General features: G+C 52.4%; 4 pseudogenes; all 4 read left to right on the top strand.

Annotated features, from left to right (window-relative positions):
* The first annotated feature begins 2,227 nt into the window (after nucleotides 1-2,227).
* LOC146766133 (protocadherin gamma-B5 pseudogene) lies at nucleotides 2,228-5,128 on the top strand (annotated as a pseudogene).
* A 1,346-nt stretch (nucleotides 5,129-6,474) lies between these two features.
* Nucleotides 6,475-14,565, top strand: LOC146766132 (protocadherin gamma-A10 pseudogene; annotated as a pseudogene).
* Nucleotides 14,566-14,748: 183 nt separating this feature from the next.
* On the top strand, nucleotides 14,749-19,566 carry LOC146766131 (protocadherin gamma-B5 pseudogene; annotated as a pseudogene).
* On the top strand, nucleotides 19,314-27,365 carry LOC146766130 (protocadherin gamma-A10 pseudogene; annotated as a pseudogene).
* The last annotated feature ends 184 nt before the right edge of the window (nucleotides 27,366-27,549 follow it).

The following is a 27,549-nucleotide window of genomic DNA, read 5'->3' as shown; positions in this document are numbered from 1 at the left end:
GTGTAGATATTCAGTATTCCCTAGCTGTCAAATGGATCACATAATTATGGTTCTGTGCATTTTTGTTTGCTTTTTCTTCAAAGAAATTACTTGGAGTGTTATACCTGTGTATATTATATGTGTTTCTTATGTACTTGCTACAGATGACACATGTTAGGCCTTCAAAGTTAGGCCTTTCAACTCAGTTAGGCCTTCAAAGTTAGTTAGGCCTTCAAACTCTGTTAGGCCTTTTAAAATTAGTTCGGTGTTTTAAACTTATTTAGGCCTTTTAAACTTTGTTAGGCCTTCAAACTCTGTTAGGCCTTTAAATCAAGGCCTTCAAAGTTAGGCCTTCAAATTTGTGGGGCATGACCAGGCCAGGAAAGCTGGTGAAGCTCTTGAGTGTTTGATGCAGTCAAGTCACACTTGTAGTCCAGAAGAAGATTTCAAGGTCACACTTCCAGCCTGAGACCTCAGTGGGTTCCAGGTGCTCTCAGGGATGAATTTCCTTGCCCACAGAAAAGGCTGAGATTTCCTCCTGGTGAGCTTCTCTGAAAGAACTCCTATTGTATACATGCAATGCTTGTGTGGGTTCCTTTTTTCTTTTCTTGACATGTCATTACAGCTGATGTGGAATGAGGGCCTTTGAAGGGGGTTCATCTCTGTTCTAATTTTGTCATATGTTAGGAGATGTAAAAATGACCTTAGGAGAACTCACATCTTTGTGGATCTGTGCATGTGATAAGAGAGGAAGTGTTTAGCTTGATAAAGAGTTCATGAACGTGGTAATTACATTTTCCACCTTGGGTCTCAGTTCAAGCTCTGTTTCCTGGCAGGCCATGGTTCATGTTTCTTTCCCCCTCGTGAGTGCTGCCTTGCAGGAAATAGTAACTTCCATTGAGAACCAAATGAAGACAGAATGTTGTGTGTGAAGAAAATGAAAAATTGTTTAACTCAAGTGGGTAGCTGTAAAATGCTGCTGTCCAATTCCACTTCCCGGGGTTCTTCTTGTGTCTCTGAGGATTACACGGCTACGTGCTGCTGTCTGTGATTTCCTGCACTGCTCAGGCCCTGACGTGTCACAGTAGCCAATGATTGGCCCCATGGATGGCAGTGGGAGGTATTTTGTTTAGCTTCTTTGCTATTGTAAGTACCAAGGATTTCTGTTGTTCTGTTGCTTAGTAAAGTCATTTAGTCCAGTCAGAGGGACCTCATAGTCCTTTCATATTCCTGCAGCTTGCTTAGCTTGCACCTTGAGGCCTCAGTGAGTTTCCACATGCTCTGGGAAAGAATTTTTAAGGCTGTCTTGAGGTGAAGCACCATAAAATCACAGTACTGAAATATCTCCACATCTCTGATGGGGTCAGATGAAAGTTTGATCTTTGTATATGAGTCTTCAGAATTCATTGAAAACCATTCAGATGATTTTGCAGTCCTAAAATGGACTGGGGAGTTGTTGGAAATTTTTCCTAGACATTAGGAAAATCAAAGCTATGGAAATATTAAATCAATAATTGTGGCAGACCTTTTTTTTTTGAGTTTCCTCCAAAAGCACAGAAGGTTTTCTGTATGAAAGGAGAGTCAGTCTAAGGACAGACACAAGACAGAGTCTGTACTGCTTTGCACTTTCTTATTCTCTACCATTTGTATGCACATTGTCATTTATCTGAGAGCAGAATCACCATTTCTGGGCTTCATATTTCTCTGCAAGTGTTAATCACTGCAAAAACGTCCTTTTGATTTACATGGGTTTTGCACAGTTGATGAGCAAACAGTATCTGAGCCACCACAGGAACAATTGTCAATTATCTCAGCAATCTTATTTATAAATTTTGGCTTCAATTCTTTGAATGTGCATGAGGAAAACAATTTGTATTTTAGGAGCACATATTTCCTTTCTGATTTTTGTGCCATCTGAAACCAGAGTGTGAAAAAATCTTTGATAAGGTGTAATACTTGTTTCCATGTCTCTTGCAGCTACAATGCAATATCGCATGGATATTGCTAGTGCAATCATAAGGGTTCCTCCCTGTCGTTAAGCAAGTGGGTCTGCTCTTGCTGTCGGCGGTGGCGGCGGAACCCGGGCCCGGTGCCGCCGCCGAGCCCCGCCCAAGCCGGGCCCCCTTGAGCGCGGCCGTCCGGCGGCTGCAGTGGCGCGGCGGCGCCTCCGGGTGCCGCTGTTGGCCGCCGCCGAGCGGCGCTGGAGCCGCCGCCGCCGCCGCCGCAGCGTCCTGCCCCCGCAGGCTGCTCGCTCGCCCGGCGCCGGCCGCAGCGGCAGCGGCACCGCCACCGGCAGCAGCGGCGGCGGCGGCGAGAGGCGGGGAGAGGCGGCCCGAGCGGGCTGGCTGCGCTGCGGCGGCCCCTGCGCTGCGTGGCGAGAGCGGCTGCAAGGGAAGCGGGGCAGCGGCGGGAGGCAGGAGCGCGGCGAGCGCCGGCGGCAGAGAATGGCGGTGAGGCGGCGGCAGAGGCGCGGGCCGGGCGGCGGGCGAGCGCTGCTGGCCGCGGTGCTGCTGTGCGTGTGGGGCCGGGCGGCGGCCGAGCGGCTCCGCTACGCCATCCCCGAGGAGCTGGGCAGAGGCTCGCTCGTGGGCCCGCTGGCGCGGGACCTGGGGCTCAGCGCGGACGAGCTGCCGGCGCGCAAGCTGCAGGTGGCGTCTGCCGGCAAGAAGCAGCTGCAATACTTCACGGTGAGTGAGAAGAACGGGAACCTGTACGTGAACGAGAGGCTGGACCGGGAGGAGATGTGCGGTGCGTCGCCGACCTGCTCCGTCAGCTTCGAGGTGCTGATGCAGAACCCGCTGAACATTTTCCACGTTGAAGTGGCGATCGAGGATGTGAATGACAACTCACCACGCTTTCTGCGAAACAAATTTCAGCTAGAGATAAACGAACTTACTTCACCCGGTGCCCGATTTTACTTGGGCATAGCCGAGGATCCTGACGTGGGAAGTAATTCGCTGCAAGGCTACGAGGTGGAGGCTAACGGGTACTTCACGGTGGAGGTGAAGGAGAGCCAAGACGGCAGCAAATCCGCAGAGCTGGTGCTGCGCTACTCACTGGACCGGGAGAGCGAGCCCAGCCTGCGGCTGCTGCTGACAGCACTGGATGGGGGAGACCCACCTCGGACTGGCACCGCCGAGCTCTGGATCAACGTCACCGACGCCAATGACAACCCACCCGTGTTCGCGCAGGACGGGTACCGCGTCAGCCTGCGTGAGGACACGCCTCCTGGAACAATAGTGCTGAATGTGTCGGCCTCAGACGCCGATGCAGGCACCAACGCACACATTACATACGGCTTCGGAGAGATGCCGGACAAGGTGCTTCAGAAATTCATGGTGGATGGCCACAGAGGGATGATCACACTTCAAGAGGCGCTGGACTTCGAGGACACGAGCACGTTTAGCCTGGCTGTGGAGGCGACAGATGGCGGCGGTTTGGTGGCACACTGCAAGGTGGAGGTAGAGGTTCTGGACGTGAATGACAATCCCCCTGAGATCACAATTCTGTCGCTTTCGAGCCCGGTGCCTGAGGACGCGCCTGCCGGCACCGTGGTGGCCCTGCTGAACGTACACGATCCGGACTCGGGCGAGAACGGCCAGGTGTCGTGCGAGCTGTCGGGAGAGGCGCCGCTGTCGATCGTGGCGTCGTCGGGCGGCTCGTACAAGGTGGTGACGGCGGGTGCGCTGGACCGAGAGCAGGCGTCCGAGCACCGCGTGACGGTGGTGGCCCGGGACCGGGGCAGGCCGGCGCTGTGGAGCAGCGCGGAGCTGGTGCTGGAGGTGTCGGACGTGAACGACAACGCGCCGGTGTTCGAGGAGGCGGCGTACAGCGCGTACGTGGCGGAGAACAACGCGGCGGGCGCGCTGGTGCTGCGCGTGCAGGCGCGGGACGCGGACGCGGGCGCCAACGGGCGCGTGAGCTACTGGCTGGCGGGCGGCAGCGCGGGCGCGGCGGGCGCGGCGCCGCTCGTGTCGGTGGAGGCGCGGAGCGGCGCGCTGTACGCGCAGCGCTCCTTGGACTACGAGCAGTGCCGCGAGTTCACACTGGCGGTGCGGGCGCAGGACGGCGGCTCGCCGGCGCGCAGCTCCACGGCTACGGTGCGCGTCTTCGTGCTGGACCGCAACGACAACGCGCCCCGGGTGCTGTGGCCCGCGGCGGCGGCGGCGGGCGAGGCGGCGGCAGGGGCGCCGCCTCCTTTCGAGGTGGTGCCGCGTTCAGCCGAGGCCGGCTACCTGGTGGCCAAGGTGGTGGCGGTGGACGCGGACGCGGGGCGCAACGCGTGGCTGTCCTACGAGCTGGTGCAGGCGTCGGAGCCGGCGCTGTTCCGCGTGGGGCTGCACAGCGGCGAGGTGCGCACGGCGCGGGCCGTGTCCGAGCGGGACGCGGCCAAGCAGCGAGTGGTGGCCGTGGTGAAGGACCACGGGCAGCCGGCGCTGTCGGCCACGGCCACGCTGCACGTGGTGCTGGCCGAGAGCTTGCAGGAGGCGCTGCCGGAGCTGAGCGAGCGGGCGGCGGGCGCCGAGGCGGCGGCGGCGGCGGCCGAGCTGCAGTTCTACCTGGTGCTGGCGCTGGCGCTGCTCTCGGCGCTCTTGGTGCTGAGCGTGGCGCTGGCCGTGCTGGCGCGGCTGCGCCGGGCCGGGCCGCCCGCCGTGCTGCGCTGCCTGGGCGCGCAGCGCTTCTCGGTGGCCGGCGCCGCCTTCCCGGCCGACTTCTGCGAGGGCACCTTGCCCTACTCCTACAACCTGTGCGTGGCGGCGCCGGCCCGCGCCGTGCCCGAGGCCGCTTGGCCGCCGCCGCCGCCGCCGGTGCCCGTCCTGTCGGCGGAGGAGCTTCTGGGCGGCGATTCCTGCGAGAAGCCGAGCCTGAACAGCAGTGCCGTCGAGGGAGTGGTGCCCACCGGCCCCGATGCACCTCAGGTCTGTAAATCTGCATTTTGCTACTGTTGTCCTCGGGCGATTTCGTCCTTTCTTCCTCTCATTTCCGCCGCGTTTTATACGTGAGGTATGGTGCTATGTCTCTGCGTGACGAGATGATAAAGCTGAGTCACTCTCCCCTCGAAGAGTAAGCATTTAGTTGCGGCAGTTTTGGTTTTTCTGTGGTGTCGTTTTCATGTTCTAATATAAGTTTTCTAAAAGTTTCATGTTGTGTTAAATTGTATTAGTAGTCCTTGTAAAGACAAATCTTACTCTATAGATGGAGATGTGCTTAATCTGTAGGATGGACTTGGGAAAAACAAAATTGACACTTGATCCTGGGGATTTTTCTTTCCTGATAATTTTTTTTTTTTTCTGTATGATGCACATATGGATTCCAGTGGAAGGCAGGTTGCAAACCCTCGTGGTAATTCTTCCTTTTCATTATTATACTCATAAAGGCAATCTGAGAGTGGGATTATGTCAATGGACTGTGTCGGTTTTTACAAGAATAGACCAGTGAGAATGGGAAAACATTCATCAAATGTCAAAGAATCTGCCAAAATGACGATTTAAGTACTTGAATAAAGTCCATTTGTACATTTATCCATGGTGCCCGCTCTTTAGGTCATGCAGCTCTTCTATTTCTATTCTACAGTTATTTCTTGAAAATCTATATTACCAAAGTGAATAATAAAGAATTAGATTAATGCTTTACTAACAAGCTTAAGCTCCTTTCGCCTTGGGTTTTGAGAAAATGAAAGCCCTTTCTTGTCACTACAGAACGACTTACTAAATGTAAGCTTGTATTTACTTTGCTTATTCTGGCAAGATTCATTGCAGATACTTCCTGATTCTATGTTATCTGTAGTACACGCAGTGAAAAGTGCTCCAGGAACCTACATTCTGAAATCGGGGGATGGGAGATAGTGATCTTTGAGTATCCAGGGCTTCTCCTCCTGTCCTCTGTCCCCATGAATGTCCTATAGTGAGACATCCCAGAGCACCTGGCAGGTGCCTGAGTTTTCTCATAGCAGTTGTAAGGGCCTGTGTTAGGCCCCACCTTCTTCCGGCTTTAAACTCCTCTTTTTAGTCAGCCATAGTGCATTATGCAGTAATTAATTTAGACCGTCTCCTGTATGAATTGGAGAATTTAAAGCAAGGTTTCTGCCGTTGGGTGAATGAACCTGATATCTCCGCTACCCCTGCGGGCACAGTTTTGTGTTTGATCATCGCATTGTGTATCTGTAAGGCTCTTTTGTTTGGTTTTTGTCCTACGAGTCGTTCAAGAAGCAGGGAATCAGCTCGTGTTTTTAGACTGATAGGATAGGACTAAGACTTTTCTACACAATAGAATCAGACAAGATATTTACCTATATTGCCGGCAGCAAATAATATTTTTCTGTGAGTTAAAAACTCCCCGCTCACGAGACACCTCTGCTTTCCTCACGATCGTGATGTGTTCGAGCATAGAAGAGGAGATCGGCTGGAGAAAAGCGGGAGGTATGTGCGGCAAATGTCTCCTTCCCGCAGCGCTCGGTGCCTGCAGTGCCGGGAGGAGGCTGCGGGCGCCGCTGCTGACCGAGAGGAGCGAGAGGAGCTCGGAGCGCCGCAGCCCCGCCCGCTGCGGATCCGCTCGGTCTCTCGCTCCGTATTAAGCTCGGCTACCGAGCGGTCTGCGGTCGTCCCTGTGGTGCGGAACCGTGCTGCGGAGAGGCGGCGGTGCCGGAAGAAGCGAGTGGAGAGCAGAACGGGAGCGGGATCGGCGGAGTGACCGGCAGGGAGCAGCCGACGTGTTTGCAGTTCAGGCGGTGCCGCTGCGGAGATGTGCGCGGCGGGGAGGCGCTGGGGCCGGCGGCAGCGAGCTCTGCTCTGGGCCGTGCTGCTGGCAGCGTGGGAGGCGGCGTGGGGGCAGCTGCGCTACTCCGTGCCCGAGGAGATGCCCAAGGGCTCGTTCGTGGGCGACGTGGCCAAGGACCTGGGGCTGCAGCTGCCGGAGATCCGCGATAATGCCGTCCGCGTTGTCTCCAAGGGTAGGACGCAGTATTTTGCTGTGCACGGGAAGACGGGACATTTAGTGACGGCAGAGAGGATCGACAGAGAGCAGCTGTGCGAGAGTGTGCAGCAATGCGTGCTGCGCTGTGAGCTGATAGTAGAGGGGAAAATGAAGTTCTATGAAATAGAAGTGGAAATCAGAGACGTTAACGACAACGACCCCAGCTTCAGAGAGACGGAAAAAGAATTAAGAGTGAACGAGATGACAGCTCCGGGATCGAGGTTTCCCCTCCGAGAAGCACGAGACCCGGATGCGGGCCGGAATTCCCTGCAGAGCTACGAGCTGAGAGGCGACGAGCACTTCTCGCTGGCCGTGCAGGCGGGCCCTGGCGGCGATCAGCGTCCCGAGCTGGTGCTGGCGAAGGCGCTGGACCGGGAGGAGGCGGCGTTTCACGAGCTGGTGCTGAGGGCGATGGACGGCGGCGATCCGGCACGGACGGGCACGGCTCGGATCCGCGTGACGGTGCTGGACGCGAACGACAACGCGCCCGTGTTCAGCCAGGCGGAGTACACGGTGCGTGTGCCCGAGGACGTGCCCGTGGGCTCCGTCCTCGTCACCGTCACGGCAACGGACGCCGATGAGGGTCTGAACGGGCTCGTGAAATACAGCTTCCATAAAATTTCAGCCCAGGCGTCTGATCTTTTCCACCTGGATTCTGTGTCAGGAAAAATAATGCTGAAAAATTATTTGGACTTCGAGGAAATCTCCTCCCATGAACTTGAGGTTCAGGCACATGACGGAGGTGAGCTTTTTGACATAACGAAAGTTATTATTACAGTGACAGATGTCAACGACAATGCGCCCGAGATTTTGGTGCAATCAGCACTGAGCGCGATTTCCGAAGACGCCCCAACGGGGACGGTGGTTGCCCTGTTGCATGTGCAGGATCTGGACTCGGGGACCAACGGAGAGATGCACTGCTCGCTGGATGAGGATGTCCCGTTCCGGCTGCAGAGCTCGAAAGGCAATTATTACAGTGTGGTGACAGCGAGAGAGCTGGACCGGGAGCAGGTGTCAGAGTACAACGTGACGGTGCGGGCGGCCGACGGCGGGTCGCCGGCGCTGCAGAGCAGCGCGGTGCTGGCGCTGCGGGTGCTGGACGTGAACGACAACGCGCCGGTGTTCGCGGAGGAGCGCTACAGCGCGCGGCTGGCGGAGAACAACGCGGCGGGCGCGCTGGTGCTGAGGGTGCGCGCCACGGACGCGGACTGGGGGCAGAACGCGCGCGTGCGCTACCGGCTGGCGGAGGGGCGGGTGCGGGGCGCGCCGCTGTCGTCGTTCGTGTCGGTGCAGGCGGAGACGGGCGCGCTGTACGCGCTGCGCTCCTTCGACTACGAGCAGCTGCGCGAGCTGCAGCTGTGGGTGCGTGCGGAGGACGGCGGCGCGCCGGCGCTGGGCAGCAACGTGTCGGTGCGGCTGCAGATCGTGGACGAGAACGACAACGCGCCGCAGGTGCTGTACCCGCCGGCGGCGGCAGCTCTGGGCTCGGGCGCCGCGTGGTCGGGCGTGGAGCTGGCGCCGCGCTGGTCGGAGGCCGGCGCGCTGGTGGCCAAGGTGGTGGCGGTGGACGCGGACGCGGGGCAGAACGCGTGGCTGTCCTACGAGCTGGCCAAGGCCACGGAGCCGGGGCTGTTCCGCGTGGGGCTGCACAGCGGCGAGGTGCGCACGGCGCGCTCGCCGCTGGCCCGCGACGCGGCGCGCCACAGCCTGGTGGTGCTGGTGAAGGACCACGGGCGGCCGGCGCTGTCGGCCACGGCCACGCTGAGCGTGGTGCTGGCCGAGAGCGTGGCCGAGCTGCTGGCCGAGCTGGGCAGCGCGGCCGACGAGGCGGCGGCGCCGGGCGAGCCGGCCGCCAGCCTGACGCGCTGGCTCGTGCTGGCCGTGGCCGCCGTGTCGTGCCTCTTCGTGGCCTTCCTGCTGCTGCTGCTGGCGCTGCGCCTGCGGCGCTGGCGCCGCCAGCAGCTGCTGCCGGCGGACAGCGGCGCCCTGCGCGGCGTGCCCGTGTCGCACTTCGTGGGCATCGACGGCGTGCGCGCCTTCCTCCAGTCCTACTCGCACGAGGTGTCGCTCACGGCCGACTCGCGCAAGAGCCAGCTGCGCTTCTCGGCCGGCAGCTGCTGCGACACCCTCCCGGCCCGGCCGCCGCCCGACGAGCCCGCGCCGCTGCTCGGGGACCACGATCCTGCCAGCGCCCTCCCCATGGATCCCACGGCACCCTTGGTGAGTTTCTCGGGTCGAATTCTGTCCGTGGCCCTTCCTCCTCCTACTTCCCTGTCCTTTTCCCCTCCGGTCTCTGTCCTTAGTAGGGAAGTATTCTGACAAGTAAGGCATAGCTTCGGTGACGGATTTTCTTGTGGTTCTTGCAGTGTGAGGTGGAGGAAGGCTCCACGCACTGGTTTCAGATTCAGTCTGAACGTACATATATTGGCGTAGATGTTGGCTAGGAATTCGTGAGTGTTTGTGGTTTCATCAGGCACTAAGTAGTTTCTGTGCCGTGAAATGTGAAATACCCATGAGCGTTTCGGTATAAGCTGTTGTGAATGGATAGGTTGTATTAGTAGCAAATTGTAGTTTTCATTCTTTGCTGATTCAGGTGTCTTGCCAAGCTTTTTTTCTCCACTATTCCTTATTCTGTTGCTTCTCTACTCTTTTCTGGCTTTTCTCTGTCCTTCAGATCAATGTTTGCTGACAAGGATGGAAAAGTATCTTTTAGGGACGTGCTGATTGCGGGGCTTCTTGCTGCACCATGATGGACATGCGGTCGGGTCTGAGTTTTTCAACTTGTGAGGGATGCAGGATAAGGGAGACTGCTCTTGGCGTAATTTTTTGACATTAACTTGTTTCTATATTATATTATCCTCACTTCCTCAGTATCTTTTGATGGACATGTAGTGTTTCACCTCCTTCGTGCTTCGTATCAGAGATATATTTGGCAGACAAATATTTCTTTCCTCGTCGTACAGAGTTACAAGGATACCTGTTTTAAGGCCATAGGCTGTCCTGGTGCATATTGAAGGGAAACAGTCTGAATAACTGGCATTTTTGATGGAACCCTCTTTCAAAGTATCAAGGTCAAGAAACAATATACAAGATTTTAGATTCAGGAGATGCAAATACTGGGCTATGTGTGATTTATTAAAAAAAATTGAGATTGTTCTAGTACCGATATCCAACTGTGACGAACAAAAACTCTCTAACAGTTTAAAGTTAGAATGTGTATGTTTATTCGACGCCGGGTAGTGTGTGAGATAGCTCCCAAATACACACCGCACCTTCCAGGTGACTACAGAGCCTTTTTATCCATACAAGTATTGAATACACAAAATACAAATACATATTCATCATTTTGTTACATCCCCTTCCCCGCTTTGTATGCTAATCACTCCAAAAGCTATTAAGCATGCGTAGTTTGTCCCTTGAAATGGGTCAGCGGTCCCAAAATGAGAAAGTAAATGAAGTCTTCCTCGTTCTGACCTTTCTACCTTTTCAATCCAAATACGTCAAATGAACTCTTGGTAGAACTCCCATTCCTTGTCTTCAATTGGTTTCAGAAAAGAGGAGGCCCACAATTGTCTTATGTTCCTAAAAGCTCTTTGTCAGTTTCTATATTCTTGATTATAAACCCAGCTAAATAAATATTTGTGCTGACAAGCAATCAATTCTTAATTAACTATTAACTCCTAACTTCATCAAGACCTACTAATTTATTTTAATTAAATCTATTAAGGCTTATTTCTAAATAAAATCTTAGCTCCTCTAAAATCTCAAAATTCCTTAAAATTTACTTTTCATGTGTGTGAAAGACTGCTAATGGATACAAGATTTCAGTGTCCATTTCTAGTATAATGTAATGCAATTTGCTCCCTCCCAATATGTGTGTCTTAACAGATATTACTGCAGTTCTATTGAGAGCCGTGGGGTATTTACAGGTTAATGGAATGTATTTAATAAATAGCCTTGTATATTCCAATCTGAAATGTCACAATGGGAGCTTTGCAATAAGGAAATTCATTACATCCCTACTTTTAATATTTAGATTATGTATTTCCTCCAAGAGCTGTAATCCAGGGGAGCATGATCCCTTCATTTCTTCAGCTGTTATCTTATTGTCTTGTTGTTTGTACTGATCTCAAACTGGGCCTTTGTATCCGATAATATTTGATCTCAGCTCTTACATTTGCTTGGCTGTCCCATATGTGCCTTTCATTTTTACAACACGACAGGGAAAGTCATTGATACATGTGTTTCCTTCAATTTTTAATGGAAGAATTTGTCTTATTTCTCAGGTGCACACGTTAAGAAGTCAAATATTGTAGATTGTAGCCATTGTAGATTGTCTCTGCAACTTTTCTTGCAATGGAGTACATTTGCTAATGACAATAAACCATACAATCTGTAATGAGTTTGAAGAGACTCTTGCAGGTGCAGTGGAGGGAGGAAGTACTGCTGGAGAGACAGCGGGTGTTTCTTTAACTTCAATGGTCCATTGCTGGACTACACAAAATGAATATGCTCAGATTAGAAATGATCAAAATGTGGATTCATACATTTGCTTTCCTGTAATGGGCTACTCTGTGTGAATAATAGTTAATCTGCTGACTTGTTTTTCATGACCAGGTAAAGGTGGGCCTGCGTGTGTCTGAAACTTTATCTGAAAATAAAATCACTGATCTTACTTGACAGGGAGAGACTGGCCCCTAAGCAGACAAAGGTGGGTTCAATGATCCAGTAATCTGGGTGTGCCTTCATGTCATGCCTAGTGCCAAGGCCTGTGCCACTTATACCAAGTGCCCTTTTCCTGTGTCCAGAGGAGGATGGCAATCCTCCAATGAATTTGTCTGCAAGCAATGCCCAGGAAAGTGCATGCTTCAGGGGTTCTGTGTCTAAGAAATGCTGTGGGAAATGTCATTTCTCCAGCTATATGTCCTTGTTAAGTTATGAGGTAGAATTTCATTGTGGTTGTGCTAAGCTTTCCCAAGCCTTGAGCAGACCTTCAGATGTTATTAATGGCTCTTGCTTGTATGATGTTACTGCTGATAGTTTGTTGGTAGTGAAATTGGTAAGATTGCAGGAATGGGAGAGTTGAATTTACCTGCAGAGTGTGGGTTTGGGGCTTTTTATTTGAAGCATGTGTCAGAAAGTCATTAATTTTATCTTCTGTCATGTCTGATACACCTCTTCCCTGTGAGCGGTAGCTCTTGGATGTGGACATAAACATCACATTAATGGTTGCAGAGTGACATATGTTCTAGAATGTCCATGTGCTTAGGAAGAATGATGATGTCTTTGAGTTGATTGTGACCTGAGTCTTTAACTGAGTTGCCTATTGCTTATGCCTGTTAGAACATGTTACATTTCTTCAAGTATCAGTGATGAGCAGAGTCCATATGGGTGGAACTGTGTTGTGATCTCTGTTCTCCATAAGGAGAAGTTGTGTGGAAAACTTCTTCCACTGGTGTCTGTCTGCAAAGGGGTCCCTGTTGGGTGATGTCTGAGCATTCTGCCTGCACAGAGACAGGGCAGGTGAAAGAGCTGCTGAAAAATCTAATGGGTTGGTGTGGATATTCAGTATTTCCTAGGTGTCAAATGGATCACATAGTTATGGTTCTGTGCATTTTTCCTTGCTTTTTCTTCAAAGAAATTACTTGGAGAGTCTTACCTATGTATATTATATGTGTTTCTTATGTACTTGCTACAGCTGACACAAGGTAGGCCTTGAAAGTTACTTAGGCCTTTAAACTTAGTTAGGCCTTCAAAGTTTGGCCTTTCAACTTAGTTAGGCCTTCAAAGTTAGTTAGGCCTTCAAAATCTGTTAGGCCTTTAAAATTAGTTTGGTGTTTTAAACTTAGTTAGGCCTTTTAAACTTTGTTAGGCCTTCAAACTCTGTTAGGCCTTTAAATCGAGGCCTTCAAATCTGTGGGGCATGACCAGGCCAGGAAAGCTGGTGAAGCTCTTGAGTGTTTGATGCAGTCAAGTCACACTTGTAGTCCAGAAGAAGATTTCAAGGTCACACTTCCAGCCTGAGACCTCAGTGGGTTCCAGGTGCTCTCAGGGATGAATTTCCTTGCCCACAGAAAAGGCTGAGATTTCCTCCTGGTGAGCTTCTCTGAAAGAACTCCTATTGTATACCTGCAATGCTTGTGTGGGTTCCTTTTTTCTTTTCTTGACATGTCATTACAGCTGATGTGCAATGAGGACCTGTGAAGGGGGTTCATCTCTGTTCTAATTTTGTCATATGTTAGGAGATGTAAAAATGACCTTAGGAGAAGCCACATTTTTGTGGATCTGTGCATGTGATAAGAGAGGAAGTGCATAGCTTGATAAAGAGTTCATGAATGTGGTAATTACATTTTCCACCTTGGGTCTCAGTTCAAGCTCTGTTTCCTGGCAGGCCATGGTTCATGTTTCTTTCCCCCTCGTGAGTGCTGCCGTGCAGGAAATAGTAACTTCCATTGAGAACCAAATGAAGACAGAATGTTGTTTGTGAGGAAAATGAAAAATTGTTTAACTCAAGTGGGTAGCTGTAAAATGTTGCTGTCCAATTCCACTTCCCTGGGGATTCTTCTTGTGTCTCTGAGGATTACACGGCTACGTGCTGCTGTCTGTGATTTCCTGCACTGCTCAGGCCCTGACGTGTCACAGTAGCCAATGATTGGCCCCATGGATGGCAGTGGGAGGTATTTTGTTTAGCTTCTTTGCTATTGTAAGTACCAAGGATTTCTGTTGTTCTGTTGCTTAGTAAAGTCATTTAGTCCAGTCAGAGGGACCTCATAGTCCTTTAATATTCCTGCAGCTTGCCTAACTTGCACCTTGAGGCCTCAGTGTGTTTCCATGGGAAAGAATTTTTAAGGCTGTCTTGAGGTGAAGCACCATAAAATCACAGTACTGAAATATCTCCCCCTCTCTGATGGGGTCAGATGGAAGTTTGAGGTTTGTATATGAATCTTCAGAATTAATTGAAAACCATTTGGCTGATTTTGCAGTCCCATAATGTACTGGGGAGATGTTGGGACTTTTGCGTAAAGGTTAGGAAAATCAAAATAATGGAAATATTAAATCAAGAATTGTGGCAGGCCCTTTTTATTGAGTTTCCACCAAAAGTACAGAAGATTTTTTGTATGAAAGGAGAGTCATTCTAAGGACAGACACAAGACAGAGTCTGTACTGCTTTGCACTTTCTTAGTCTCTGCCATTTGTATGCACTTTGTCATTTATCTGAGAGCAGAATCACCGTTTCTGGGCTTCATATTTCTCAGCAAGTGTTAAATACTGCAAAAACGTCCTTTTGATTTACATGGGTTTTGCACAGTTGATGAGCAAACAGTATCTGAGCCACCACAGGAACAATTGTCAATTATCTCAGCAATCTTATTTATAAATTTTGGCTTCAATTCTTTGAATGTGCATGAGGAAAACAATTTGTATTTTAGGAGCACATATTTCCTTTCTGATTTTTGTGCCATCTGAAACCAGAGTGTGAAAAAATCTTTGATAAGGTGTAATACTTGTTTCCATGTCTCTTGCAGCTACAATGCAATATCGCATGGATATTGCTAGTGCAATCATAAGGGTTCCTCCCTGTCGTTAAGCAAGTGGGTCTGCTCTTGCTGTCGGCGGTGGCGGCGGAACCCGGCCCCGGTGCCGCCGCCGGGCCCCGCCCAAGCCGGGCCCCCTTGAGCGCGGCCGTCCGGCGGCTGCAGTGGCGCGGCGGCGCCTCCGGGTGCCGCTGTTGGCCGCCGCCGAGCGGCGCTGGAGCCGCCGCCGCCGCCGCCGCAGCGTCCTGCCCCCGCAGGCTGCTCGCTCGCCCGGCGCCGGCCGCAGCGGCAGCGGCACCGCCACCGGCAGCAGCGGCGGCGGCGGCGAGAGGCGGGGAGAGGCGGCCCGAGCGGGCTGGCTGCGCTGCGGCGGCCCCTGCGCTGCGTGGCGAGAGCGGCTGCAAGGGAAGCGGGGCAGCGGCGGGAGGCAGGAGCGCGGCGAGCGCCGGCGGCAGAGAATGGCGGTGAGGCGGCGGCAGAGGCGCGGGCCGGGCGGCGGGCGAGCGCTGCTGGCCGCGGTGCTGCTGTGCGTGTGGGGCCGGGCGGCGGCCGAGCGGCTCCGCTACGCCATCCCCGAGGAGCTGGGCAGAGGCTCGCTCGTGGGGCCGCTGGCGCGGGACCTGGGGCTCAGCGCGGACGAGCTGCCGGCGCGCAAGCTGCAGGTGGCGTCTGCCGGCAAGAAGCAGCTGCAATACTTCACGGTGACTGAGGAGAACGGGAACCTGTACGTGAACGAGAGGCTGGACCGGGAGCAGATGTGCGGTGCGTCGCCGACCTGCTCCGTCAGCTTCGAGGTGCTGATGCAGAGCCCGCTGAACATTTTCCACGTTGAAGTGGCGATCGAGGATGTGAATGACAACTCACCACGCTTTCTGCGAAACAAATTTCAGCTAGAGATAAACGAACTTACTTCACCCGGTGCCCGATTTTACTTGGGCATAGCCGAGGATCCTGACGTGGGAAGTAATTCGCTGCAAGGCTACGAGGTGGAGGCTAACGGGTACTTCACGGTGGAGGTGAAGGAGAGCCAAGACGGCAGCAAATCCGCAGAGCTGGTGCTGCGCCACTCACTTGACCGGGAGAGCGAGCCTAGCCTGCGGCTGCTGCTGACAGCACTGGATGGGGGAGACCCACCTCGGACTGGCACCGCCGAGCTCTGGATCAACGTCACCGACGCCAATGACAACCCACCCGTGTTCGCGCAGGACGGGTACCGCGTCAGCCTGCGTGAGGACACGCCTCCTGGAACAATAGTGCTGAATGTGTCGGCCTCAGACGCCGATGCAGGCACCAACGCACACATTACATACGGCTTCGGAGAGATGCCGGACAAGGTGCTTCAGAAATTCGTGGTGGATGGCCACAGAGGGATGATCACACTTCAAGAGGCGCTGGACTTCGAGGACACGAGCACGTTTAGCCTGGCTGTGGAGGCGACAGATGGCGGCGGTTTGGTGGCACACTGCAAGGTGGAGGTGGAGGTTCTGGACGTGAATGACAATCCCCCTGAGATCACAATTCTGTCGCTCTCGAGCCCGGTGCCTGAGGACGCACCTGCCGGCACCGTGGTGGCCCTGCTGAACGTACACGATCTGGACTCGGGCGAGAACGGCCAGGTGTCGTGCGAGCTGTCGGGAGAGGCGCCGCTGTCGATCGTGGCGTCATCGGGCGGCTCGTACAAAGTGGTGACGGCGGGCGCGCTGGACCGAGAGCAGGCGTCCGAGCACCGCGTGACGGTGGTGGCCCGGGACCGGGGCAGGCCGGCGCTGTGGAGCAGCACGGAGCTGGTGCTGGAGGTGTCGGACGTGAACGACAACGCGCCGGTGTTCGAGGAGGCGGCGTACAGCGCGTACGTGGCGGAGAACAACGCGGCGGGCGCGCTGGTGCTGCGCGTGCAGGCGCGGGACGCGGACGCGGGCGCCAACGGGCGCGTGAGCTACTGGCTGGCGGGCGGCAGCGCGGGCGCGGCGGGCGCGGCGCCGCTCGTGTCGGTGGAGGCGCGGAGCGGCGCGCTGTACGCGCAGCGCTCCTTGGACTACGAGCAGTGCCGCGAGTTCACGCTGGCGGTGCGGGCGCAGGACGGCGGCTCGCCGGCGCGCAGCTCCACGGCCACGGTGCGCGTCTTCGTGCTGGACCGCAACGACAACGCGCCCCGGGTGCTGTGGCCCGCGGCGGCGGCGGCGGCGGGCGAGGCGGCGGCAGGGGCGCCGCCTCCTTTCGAGGTGGTGCCGCGTTCCGCCGAGGCCGGCTACCTGGTGGCCAAGGTGGTGGCGGTGGACGCGGACGCGGGGCGCAACGCGTGGCTGTCCTACGAGCTGGTGCAGGCGTCGGAGCCGGCGCTGTTCCGCGTGGGGCTGCACAGCGGCGAGGTGCGCACGGCGCGGGCCGTGTCCGAGCGGGACGCGGCCAAGCAGCGAGTGGTGGCCGTGGTGAAGGACCACGGGCAGCCGGCGCTGTCGGCCACGGCCACGCTGCACGTGGTGCTGGCCGAGAGCTTGCAGGAGGCGCTGCCGGAGCTGAGCGAGCGGGCGGCGGGCGCCGAGGCGGCGGCGGCGGCGGCCGAGCTGCAGTTCTACCTGGTGCTGGCGCTGGCGCTGCTCTCGGCGCTCTTGGTGCTGAGCGTGGCGCTGGCCGTGCTGGCGCGGCTGCGCCGGGCCGGGCCGCCCGCCGTGCTGCGCTGCCTGGGCACGCAGCGCTTCTCGGTGGCCGGCGCCGCCTTCCCGGCCGACTTCTGCGAGGGCACCTTGCCCTACTCCTACAACCTGTGCGTGGCGGCGCCGGCCCGCGCCGTGCCCGAGGCCGCTTGGCCGCCGCCGCCGCCGCCGGTGCCCGTCCTGTCGGCGGAGGAGCTTCTGGGCGGCGATTCCTGCGAGAAGCCGAGCCTGAACAGCAGTGCCGTCGAGGGAGTGGTGCCCACCGGCCCCGATGCACCTCAGGTCTGTAAATCTGCATTTTGCTACTGTTGTCCTCGGGCGATTTCGTCCTTTCTTCCTCTCATTTCCGCCGCGTTTTATACGTGAGGTATGGTGCTATGTCTCTGCGTGACGTGATGATAAAGCTGAGTCACTCTCCCCTCGAAGAGTAAGCATTTAGTTGCGGCAGTTTTGGTTTTTCTGTGGTGTCGTTTTCATGTTCTAATATAAGTTTTCTAAAAGTTTCATGTTGTGTTAAATTGTATTAGTAGTCCTGGTAAAGACAAATCTTACTCTATAGATGGAGATGTGCTTAATCTGTAGGATGGACTTGGGAAAAACAAAATTGACACTTGATCCTGGGGATTTTTCTTTCCTGATAATTTTTTTTTTTTTCTGTATGATGCACATATGGATTCCAGTGGAAGGCAGGTTGCAAACCCTCGTGGTAATTCTTCCTTTTCATTATTATACTCATAAAGGCAATCTGAGAGTGGGATTATGTCAATGGACTGTGTCAGGCAATCCACCAGGTGCGAAAGTCGGGTGAAATACAATTGTGAAAGAGTATATCGCCAATTCTGTGGGAATTCTGCTATCGAAATAACAGGAATGGGAAAAGAAGAAGGAGCATTTAGCTGTTGTTAACAGTGTTTTCACATTCTGCGTGATACTTCAATCTTTTTTTTTCTTTTTTTTTTGACATTCCTGATGTTTCTTTCATTCACAAGTAGAAGGAAAGTGCCAAAAAAAAAAAAAAAAAAAAAGAAAAAGAAAAAAAAGAAAGAAAAAAGATCTGCTTTTCTTTCTATATGATTTTTACAGAAAGAGAGCATATTTTGTATCTTGCTTAAATTGTCCTCCATTTTTTTATTTCAATAGTTGTTACATCGGTTTTTACAAGAATAGACCAGTGAGAATGGGAAAACATTCATCAAATGTCAAAGAATCTGCCAAAATGACGATTTAAGTACTTGAATGAAGTCCATTTGTACATTTATCCATGGTCCCCGCTCTTTAGGTCATGCAGCTCTTCTATTTCTATTCTACAGTTATTTCTTGAAAATCTATATTACCAAAGTGAATAATAAAGAATTAGATTAATGCTTTACTAACAAGCTTAAGCTCCTTTCGCCTTGGGTTTTGAGAAAATGAAAGCCCTTTCTTGTCACTACAGAACGACTTACTAAATGTAAGCTTGTATTTATTTTGCTTATTCTGGCAAGATTCATTGCAGATACTTCCTGATTCTATGTTAGCTGTAGTACACGCAGTGAAAAGTGCTCCAGGAACCTACATTCTGAAATCGGGGGATGGGAGATAGTGATCTTTGAGTATCCAGGGCTTCTCCTCCTGTCCTCTGTCCCCATGAATGTCCTATAGTGAGACATCCCAGAGCACCTGGCAGGTGCCTGAGTTTTCTCATAGCAGTTGTAAGGGCCTGTGTTAGGCCCCACCTTCTTCCGGCTTTAAACTCCTCTTTTTAGTCAGCCATAGTGCATTATGCAGTAATTAATTTAGACCGTCTCCTGTATGAATTGGAGAATTTAAAGCAAGGTTTCTGCCGTTGGGTGAATGAACCTGATATCTCCGCTACCCCTGCGGGCACAGTTTTGTGTTTGATCATCGCATTGTGTATCTGTAAGGCTCTTTTGTTTGGTTTTTGTCCTACGAGTCGTTCAAGAAGCAGGGAATCAGCTCGTGTTTTTAGACTGATAGGATAGGACTAAGACTTTTCTACACAATAGAATCAGACAAGATATTTACCTATATTGCCGGCAGCAAATAATATTTTTCTGTGAGTTAAAAACTCCCCGCTCACGAGACACCTCTGCTTTCCTCACGATCGTGATGTGTTCGAGCATAGAAGAGGAGATCGGCTGGAGAAAAGCGGGAGGTATGTGCGGCAAATGTCTCCTTCCCGCAGCGCTCGGTGCCTGCAGTGCCGGGAGGAGGCTGCGGGCGCCGCTGCTGACCGAGAGGAGCGAGAGGAGCTCGGAGCGCCGCAGCCCCGCCCGCTGCGGATCCGCTCGGTCTCTCGCTCCGTATTAAGCTCGGCTACCGAGCGGTCTGCGGTCGTCCCTGTGGTGCGGAACCGTGCTGCGGAGAGGCGGCGGTGCCGGAAGAAGCGAGTGGAGAGCAGAACGGGAGCGGGATCGGCGGAGTGACCGGCAGGGAGCAGCCGACGTGTTTGCAGTTCAGGCGGTGCCGCTGCGGAGATGTGCACGGCGGGGAGGCGTTGGGGCCGGCGGCAGCGAGCTCTGCTCTGGGCCGTGCTGCTGGCAGCGTGGGAGGCGGCGTGGGGGCAGCTGCGCTACTCCGTGCCCGAGGAGATGCCCAAGGGCTCGTTCGTGGGCGACGTGGCCAAGGACCTGGGGCTGCAGCTGCCGGAGATCCGCGATAATGCCGTCCGCGTTGTCTCCAAGGGTAGGACGCAGTATTTTGCTGTGCACGGGAAGACGGGACATTTAGTGACGGCAGAGAGGATCGACAGAGAGCAGCTGTGCGAGAGTGTGCAGCAATGCGTGCTGCGCTGTGAGCTGATAGTAGAGGGGAAAATGAAGTTCTATGAAATAGAAGTGGAAATCAGAGACGTTAACGACAACGACCCCAGCTTCAGAGAGACGGAAAAAGAATTAAGAGTGAACGAGATGACAGCTCCGGGATCGAGGTTTCCCCTCCGAGAAGCACGAGACCCGGATGCGGGCCGGAATTCCCTGCAGAGCTACGAGCTGAGCGGCGACGAGCACTTCTCGCTGGCCGTGCAGGCGGGCCCTGGCGGCGATCAGCGTCCCGAGCTGGTGCTGGCGAAGGCGCTGGACCGGGAGGAGGCGGCGTTTCACGAGCTGGTGCTGAGGGCGATGGACGGCGGCGATCCGGCACGGACGGGCACGGCTCGGATCCGCGTGACGGTGCTGGACGCGAACGACAACGCGCCCGTGTTCAGCCAGGCGGAGTACACGGTGCGTGTGCCCGAGGACGTGCCCGTGGGCTCCGTCCTCGTCACCGTCACGGCAACGGACGCCGATGAGGGTCTGAACGGGCTCGTGAAATACAGCTTCCATAAAATTTCAGCCCAGGCGTCTGATCTTTTCCACCTGGATTCTGTGTCAGGAAAAATAATGCTGAAAAATTATTTGGACTTCGAGGAAATCTCCTCCCATGAACTTGAGGTTCAGGCACATGACGGAGGTGAGCTTTTTGACATAACGAAAGTTATTATTACAGTGACAGATGTCAACGACAATGCGCCCGAGATTTTGGTGCAATCAGCACTGAGCGCGATTTCCGAAGACGCCCCAACGGGGACGGTGGTTGCCCTGTTGCATGTGCAGGATCTGGACTCGGGGACCAACGGAGAGATGCACTGCTCGCTGGATGAGGATGTCCCGTTCCGGCTGCAGAGCTCGAAAGGCAATTATTACAGTGTGGTGACAGCGAGAGAGCTGGACCGGGAGCAGGTGTCAGAGTACAACGTGACGGTGCGGGCGGCCGACGGCGGGTCGCCGGCGCTGCAGAGCAGCGCGGTGCTGGCGCTGCGGGTGCTGGACGTGAACGACAACGCGCCGGTGTTCGCGGAGGAGCGCTACAGCGCGCGGCTGGCGGAGAACAACGCGGCGGGCGCGCTGGTGCTGAGGGTGCGCGCCACGGACGCGGACTGGGGGCAGAACGCGCGCGTGCGCTACCGGCTGGCGGAGGGGCGGGTGCGGGGCGCGCCGCTGTCGTCGTTCGTGTCGGTGCAGGCGGAGACGGGCGCGCTGTACGCGCTGCGCTCCTTCGACTACGAGCAGCTGCGCGAGCTGCAGCTGTGGGTGCGTGCGGAGGACGGCGGCGCGCCGGCGCTGGGCAGCAATGTGTCGGTGCGGCTGCAGATCATGGACGAGAACGACAACGCGCCGCAGGTGCTGTACCCGCCGGCGGCGGCAGCTCTGGGCTCGGGCGCCGCGTGGTCGGGCGTGGAGCTGGCGCCGCGCTGGTCGGAGGCCGGCGCGCTGGTGGCCAAGGTGGTGGCGGTGGACGCGGACGCGGGGCAGAACGCGTGGCTGTCCTACGAGCTGGCCAAGGCCACGGAGCCGGGGCTGTTCCGCGTGGGGCTGCACAGCGGCGAGGTGCGCACGGCGCGCTCGCCGCTGGCCCGCGACGCGGCGCGCCACAGCCTGGTGGTGCTGGTGAAGGACCACGGGCGGCCGGCGCTGTCGGCCACGGCCACGCTGAGCGTGGTGCTGGCCGAGAGCGTGGCCGAGCTGCTGGCCGAGCTGGGCAGCGCGGCCGACGAGGCGGCGGCGCCGGGCGAGCCGGCCGCCAGCCTGACGCGCTGGCTCGTGCTGGCCGTGGCCGCCGTGTCGTGCCTCTTCGTGGCCTTCCTGCTGCTGCTGCTGGCGCTGCGCCTGCGGCGCTGGCGCCGCCAGCAGCTGCTGCCGGCGGACAGCGGCGCCCTGCGCGGCGTGCCCGTGTCGCACTTCGTGGGCATCGACGGCGTGCGCGCCTTCCTCCAGTCCTACTCGCACGAGGTGTCGCTCACGGCCGACTCGCGCAAGAGGCAGCTGCGCTTCTCGGCCGGCAGCTGCTGCGACACCCTCCCGGCCCGGCCGCCGCCCGACGAGCCCGCGCCGCTGCTCGGGGACCACGATCCTGCCAGCGCCCTCCCCATGGATCCCACGGCACCCTTGGTGAGTTTCTCGGGTCGAATTCTGTCCGTGGCCCTTCCTCCTCCTACTTCCCTGTCCTTTTCCCCTCCGGTCTCTGTCCTTAGTAGGGAAGTATTCTGACAAGTAAGGCATAGCTTCGGTGACGGATTTTCTTGTGGTTCTTGCAGTGTGAGGTGGAGGAAGGCTCCACGCACTGGTTTCAGATTCAGTCTGAACGTACATATATTGGCGTAGATGTTGGCTAGGAATTCGTGAGTGTTTGTGGTTTCATCAGGCACTAAGTAGTTTCTGTGCCGTGAAATGTGAAATACCCATGAGCGTTTCGGTATAAGCTGTTGTGAATGGATAGGTTGTATTAGTAGCAAATTGTAGTTTTCATTCTTTGCTGATTCAGGTGTCTTGCCAAGCTTTTTTTCTCCACTATTCCTTATTCTGTTGCTTCTCTACTCTTTTCTGGCTTTTCTCTGTCCTTCAGATCAATGTTTGCTGACAAGGATGGAAAAGTATCTTTTAGGGACGTGCTGATTGCGGGGCTTCTTGCTGCACCATGATGGACATGCGGTCGGGTCTGAGTTTTTCAACTTGTGAGGGATGCAGGATAAGGGAGACTGCTCTTGGCGTAATTTTTTGACATTAACTTGTTTCTATATTATATTATCCTCACTTCCTCAGTATCTTTTGATGGACATGTAGTGTTTCACCTCCTTCGTGCTTCGTATCAGAGATATATTTGGCAGACAAATATTTCTTTCCTCGTCGTACAGAGTTACAAGGATACCTGTTTTAAGGCCATAGGCTGTCCTGGTGCATATTGAAGGGAAACAGTCTGAATAACTGGCATTTTTGATGGAACCCTCTTTCAAAGTATCAAGGTCAAGAAACAATATACAAGATTTTAGATTCAGGAGATGCAAATACTGGGCTATGTGTGATTTATTAAAAAAAATTGAGATTGTTCTAGTACCGATATCCAACTGTGACGAACAAAAACTCTCTAACAGTTTAAAGTTAGAATGTGTATGTTTATTCGACGCCGGGTAGTGTGTGAGATAGCTCCCAAATACACACCGCACCTTCCAGGTGACTACAGAGCCTTTTTATCCATACAAGTATTGAATACACAAAATACAAATACATATTCATCATTTTGTTACATCCCCTTCCCCGCTTTGTATGCTAATCACTCCAAAAGCTATTAAGCATGCGTAGTTTGTCCCTTGAAATGGGTCAGCGGTCCCAAAATGAGAAAGTAAATGAAGTCTTCCTCGTTCTGACCTTTCTACCTTTTCAATCCAAATACGTCAAATGAACTCTTGGTAGAACTCCCATTCCTTGTCTTCAATTGGTTTCAGAAAAGAGGAGGCCCACAATTGTCTTATGTTCCTAAAAGCTCTTTGTCAGTTTCTATATTCTTGATTATAAACCCAGCTAAATAAATATTTGTGCTGACAAGCAATCAATTCTTAATTAACTATTAACTCCTAACTTCATCAAGACCTACTAATTTATTTTAATTAAATCTATTAAGGCTTATTTCTAAATAAAATCTTAGCTCCTCTAAAATCTCAAAATTCCTTAAAATTTACTTTTCATGTGTGTGAAAGACTGCTAATGGATACAAGATTTCAGTGTCCATTTCTAGTATAATGTAATGCAATTTGCTCCCTCCCAATATGTGTGTCTTAACAGATATTACTGCAGTTCTATTGAGAGCCGTGGGGTATTTACAGGTTAATGGAATGTATTTAATAAATAGCCTTGTATATTCCAATCTGAAATGTCACAATGGGAGCTTTGCAATAAGGAAATTCATTACATCCCTACTTTTAATATTTAGATTATGTATTTCCTCCAAGAGCTGTAATCCAGGGGAGCATGATCCCTTCATTTCTTCAGCTGTTATCTTATTGTCTTGTTGTTTGTACTGATCTCAAACTGGGCCTTTGTATCCGATAATATTTGATCTCAGCTCTTACATTTGCTTGGCTGTCCCATATGTGCCTTTCATTTTTACAACACGACAGGGAAAGTCATTGATACATGTGTTTCCTTCAATTTTTAATGGAAGAATTTGTCTTATTTCTCAGGTGCACACGTTAAGAAGTCAAATATTGTAGATTGTAGCCATTGTAGATTGTCTCTGCAACTTTTCTTGCAATGGAGTACATTTGCTAATGACAATAAACCATACAATCTGTAATGAGTTTGAAGAGACTCTTGCAGGTGCAGTGGAGGGAGGAAGTACTGCTGGAGAGACAGCGGGTGTTTCTTTAACTTCAATGGTCCATTGCTGGACTACACAAAATGAATATGCTCAGATTAGAAATGATCAAAATGTGGATTCATACATTTGCTTTCCTGTAATGGGCTACTCTGTGTGAATAATAGTTAATCTGCTGACTTGTTTTTCATGACCAGGTAAAGGTGGGCCTGCGTGTGTCTGAAACTTTATCTGAAAATAAAATCACTGATCTTACTTGACAGGGAGAGACTGGCCCCTAAGCAGACAAAGGTGGGTTCAATGATCCAGTAATCTGGGTGTGCCTTCATGTCATGCCTAGTGCCAAGGCCTGTGCCACTTATACCAAGTGCCCTTTTCCTGTGTCCAGAGGAGGATGGCAATCCTCCAATGAATTTGTCTGCAAGCAATGCCCAGGAAAGTGCATGCTTCAGGGGTTCTGTGTCTAAGAAATGCTGTGGGAAATGTCATTTCTCCAGCTATATGTCCTTGTTAAGTTATGAGGTAGAATTTCATTGTGGTTGTGCTAAGCTTTCCCAAGCCTTGAGCAGACCTTCAGATGTTATTAATGGCTCTTGCTTGTATGATGTTACTGCTGATAGTTTGTTGGTAGTGAAATTGGTAAGATTGCAGGAATGGGAGAGTTGAATTTACCTGCAGAGTGTGGGTTTGGGGCTTTTTATTTGAAGCATGTGTCAGAAAGTCATTAATTTTATCTTCTGTCATGTCTGATACACCTCTTCCCTGTGAGCGGTAGCTCTTGGATGTGGACATAAACATCACATTAATGGTTGCAGAGTGACATATGTTCTAGAATGTCCATGTGCTTAGGAAGAATGATGATGTCTTTGAGTTGATTGTGACCTGAGTCTTTAACTGAGTTGCCTATTGCTTATGCCTGTTAGAACATGTTACATTTCTTCAAGTATCAGTGATGAGCAGAGTCCATATGGGTGGAACTGTGTTGTGATCTCTGTTCTCCATAAGGAGAAGTTGTGTGGAAAACTTCTTCCACTGGTGTCTGTCTGCAAAGGGGTCCCTGTTGGGTGATGTCTGAGCATTCTGCCTGCACAGAGACAGGGCAGGTGAAAGAGCTGCTGAAAAATCTAATGGGTTGGTGTGGATATTCAGTATTTCCTAGGTGTCAAATGGATCACATAGTTATGGTTCTGTGCATTTTTCCTTGCTTTTTCTTCAAAGAAATTACTTGGAGAGTCTTACCTATGTATATTATATGTGTTTCTTATGTACTTGCTACAGCTGACACAAGGTAGGCCTTGAAAGTTACTTAGGCCTTTAAACTTAGTTAGGCCTTCAAAGTTTGGCCTTTCAACTTAGTTAGGCCTTCAAAGTTAGTTAGGCCTTCAAAATCTGTTAGGCCTTTAAAATTAGTTTGGTGTTTTAAACTTAGTTAGGCCTTTTAAACTTTGTTAGGCCTTCAAACTCTGTTAGGCCTTTAAATCGAGGCCTTCAAATCTGTGGGGCATGACCAGGCCAGGAAAGCTGGTGAAGCTCTTGAGTGTTTGATGCAGTCAAGTCACACTTGTAGTCCAGAAGAAGATTTCAAGGTCACACTTCCAGCCTGAGACCTCAGTGGGTTCCAGGTGCTCTCAGGGATGAATTTCCTTGCCCACAGAAAAGGCTGAGATTTCCTCCTGGTGAGCTTCTCTGAAAGAACTCCTATTGTATACCTGCAATGCTTGTGTGGGTTCCTTTTTTCTTTTCTTGACATGTCATTACAGCTGATGTGCAATGAGGACCTGTGAAGGGGGTTCATCTCTGTTCTAATTTTGTCATATGTTAGGAGATGTAAAAATGACCTTAGGAGAAGCCACATTTTTGTGGATCTGTGCATGTGATAAGAGAGGAAGTGCATAGCTTGATAAAGAGTTCATGAATGTGGTAATTACATTTTCCACCTTGGGTCTCAGTTCAAGCTCTGTTTCCTGGCAGGCCATGGTTCATGTTTCTTTCCCCCTCGTGAGTGCTGCCGTGCAGGAAATAGTAACTTCCATTGAGAACCAAATGAAGACAGAATGTTGTTTGTGAGGAAAATGAAAAATTGTTTAACTCAAGTGGGTAGCTGTAAAATGTTGCTGTCCAATTCCACTTCCCTGGGGATTCTTCTTGTGTCTCTGAGGATTACACGGCTACGTGCTGCTGTCTGTGATTTCCTGCACTGCTCAGGCCCTGACGTGTCACAGTAGCCAATGATTGGCCCCATGGATGGCAGTGGGAGGTATTTTGTTTAGCTTCTTTGCTATTGTAAGTACCAAGGATTTCTGTTGTTCTGTTGCTTAGTAAAGTCATTTAGTCCAGTCAGAGGGACCTCATAGTCCTTTAATATTCCTGCAGCTTGCCTAACTTGCACCTTGAGGCCTCAGTGTGTTTCCATGGGAAAGAATTTTTAAGGCTGTCTTGAGGTGAAGCACCATAAAATCACAGTACTGAAATATCTCCCCCTCTCTGATGGGGTCAGATGGAAGTTTGAGGTTTGTATATGAATCTTCAGAATTAATTGAAAACCATTTGGCTGATTTTGCAGTCCCATAATGTACTGGGGAGATGTTGGGACTTTTGCGTAAAGGTTAGGAAAATCAAAATAATGGAAATATTAAATCAAGAATTGTGGCAGGCCCTTTTTATTGAGTTTCCACCAAAAGTACAGAAGATTTTTTGTATGAAAGGAGAGTCATTCTAAGGACAGACACAAGACAGAGTCTGTACTGCTTTGCACTTTCTTAGTCTCTGCCATTTGTATGCACTTTGTCATTTATCTGAGAGCAGAATCACCGTTTCTGGGCTTCATATTTCTCAGCAAGTGTTAAATACTGCAAAAACGTCCTTTTGATTTACATGGGTTTTGCACAGTTGATGAGCAAACAGTATCTGAGCCACCACAGGAACAATTGTCAATTATCTCAGCAATCTTATTTATAAATTTTGGCTTCAATTCTTTGAATGTGCATGAGGAAAACAATTTGTATTTTAGGAGCACATATTTCCTTTCTGATTTTTGTGCCATCTGAAACCAGAGTGTGAAAAAATCTTTGATAAGGTGTAATACTTGTTTCCATGTCTCTTGCAGCTACAATGCAATATCGCATGGATATTGCTAGTGCAATCATAAGGGTTCCTCCCTGTCGTTAAGCAAGTGAGTCTGCTCTTGCTGTCGGCGGTGGCGGCGGAGCCCGGCCCCGGTGCCGCCGCCGAGCCCCGCCCAAGCCGGGCCCCCTTGAGCGCGGCCGTCCGGCGGCTGCAGT

Source organism: Lonchura striata, chromosome 13 (genome assembly GCF_050655825.1).
Source record: "Lonchura striata isolate lonStrDom1 chromosome 13, ASM5065582v1, whole genome shotgun sequence".
NCBI classification, from domain to species: domain Eukaryota; kingdom Metazoa; phylum Chordata; class Aves; order Passeriformes; family Estrildidae; genus Lonchura; species Lonchura striata.
This window is presented reverse-complemented; position numbering and strand designations above follow the sequence as displayed.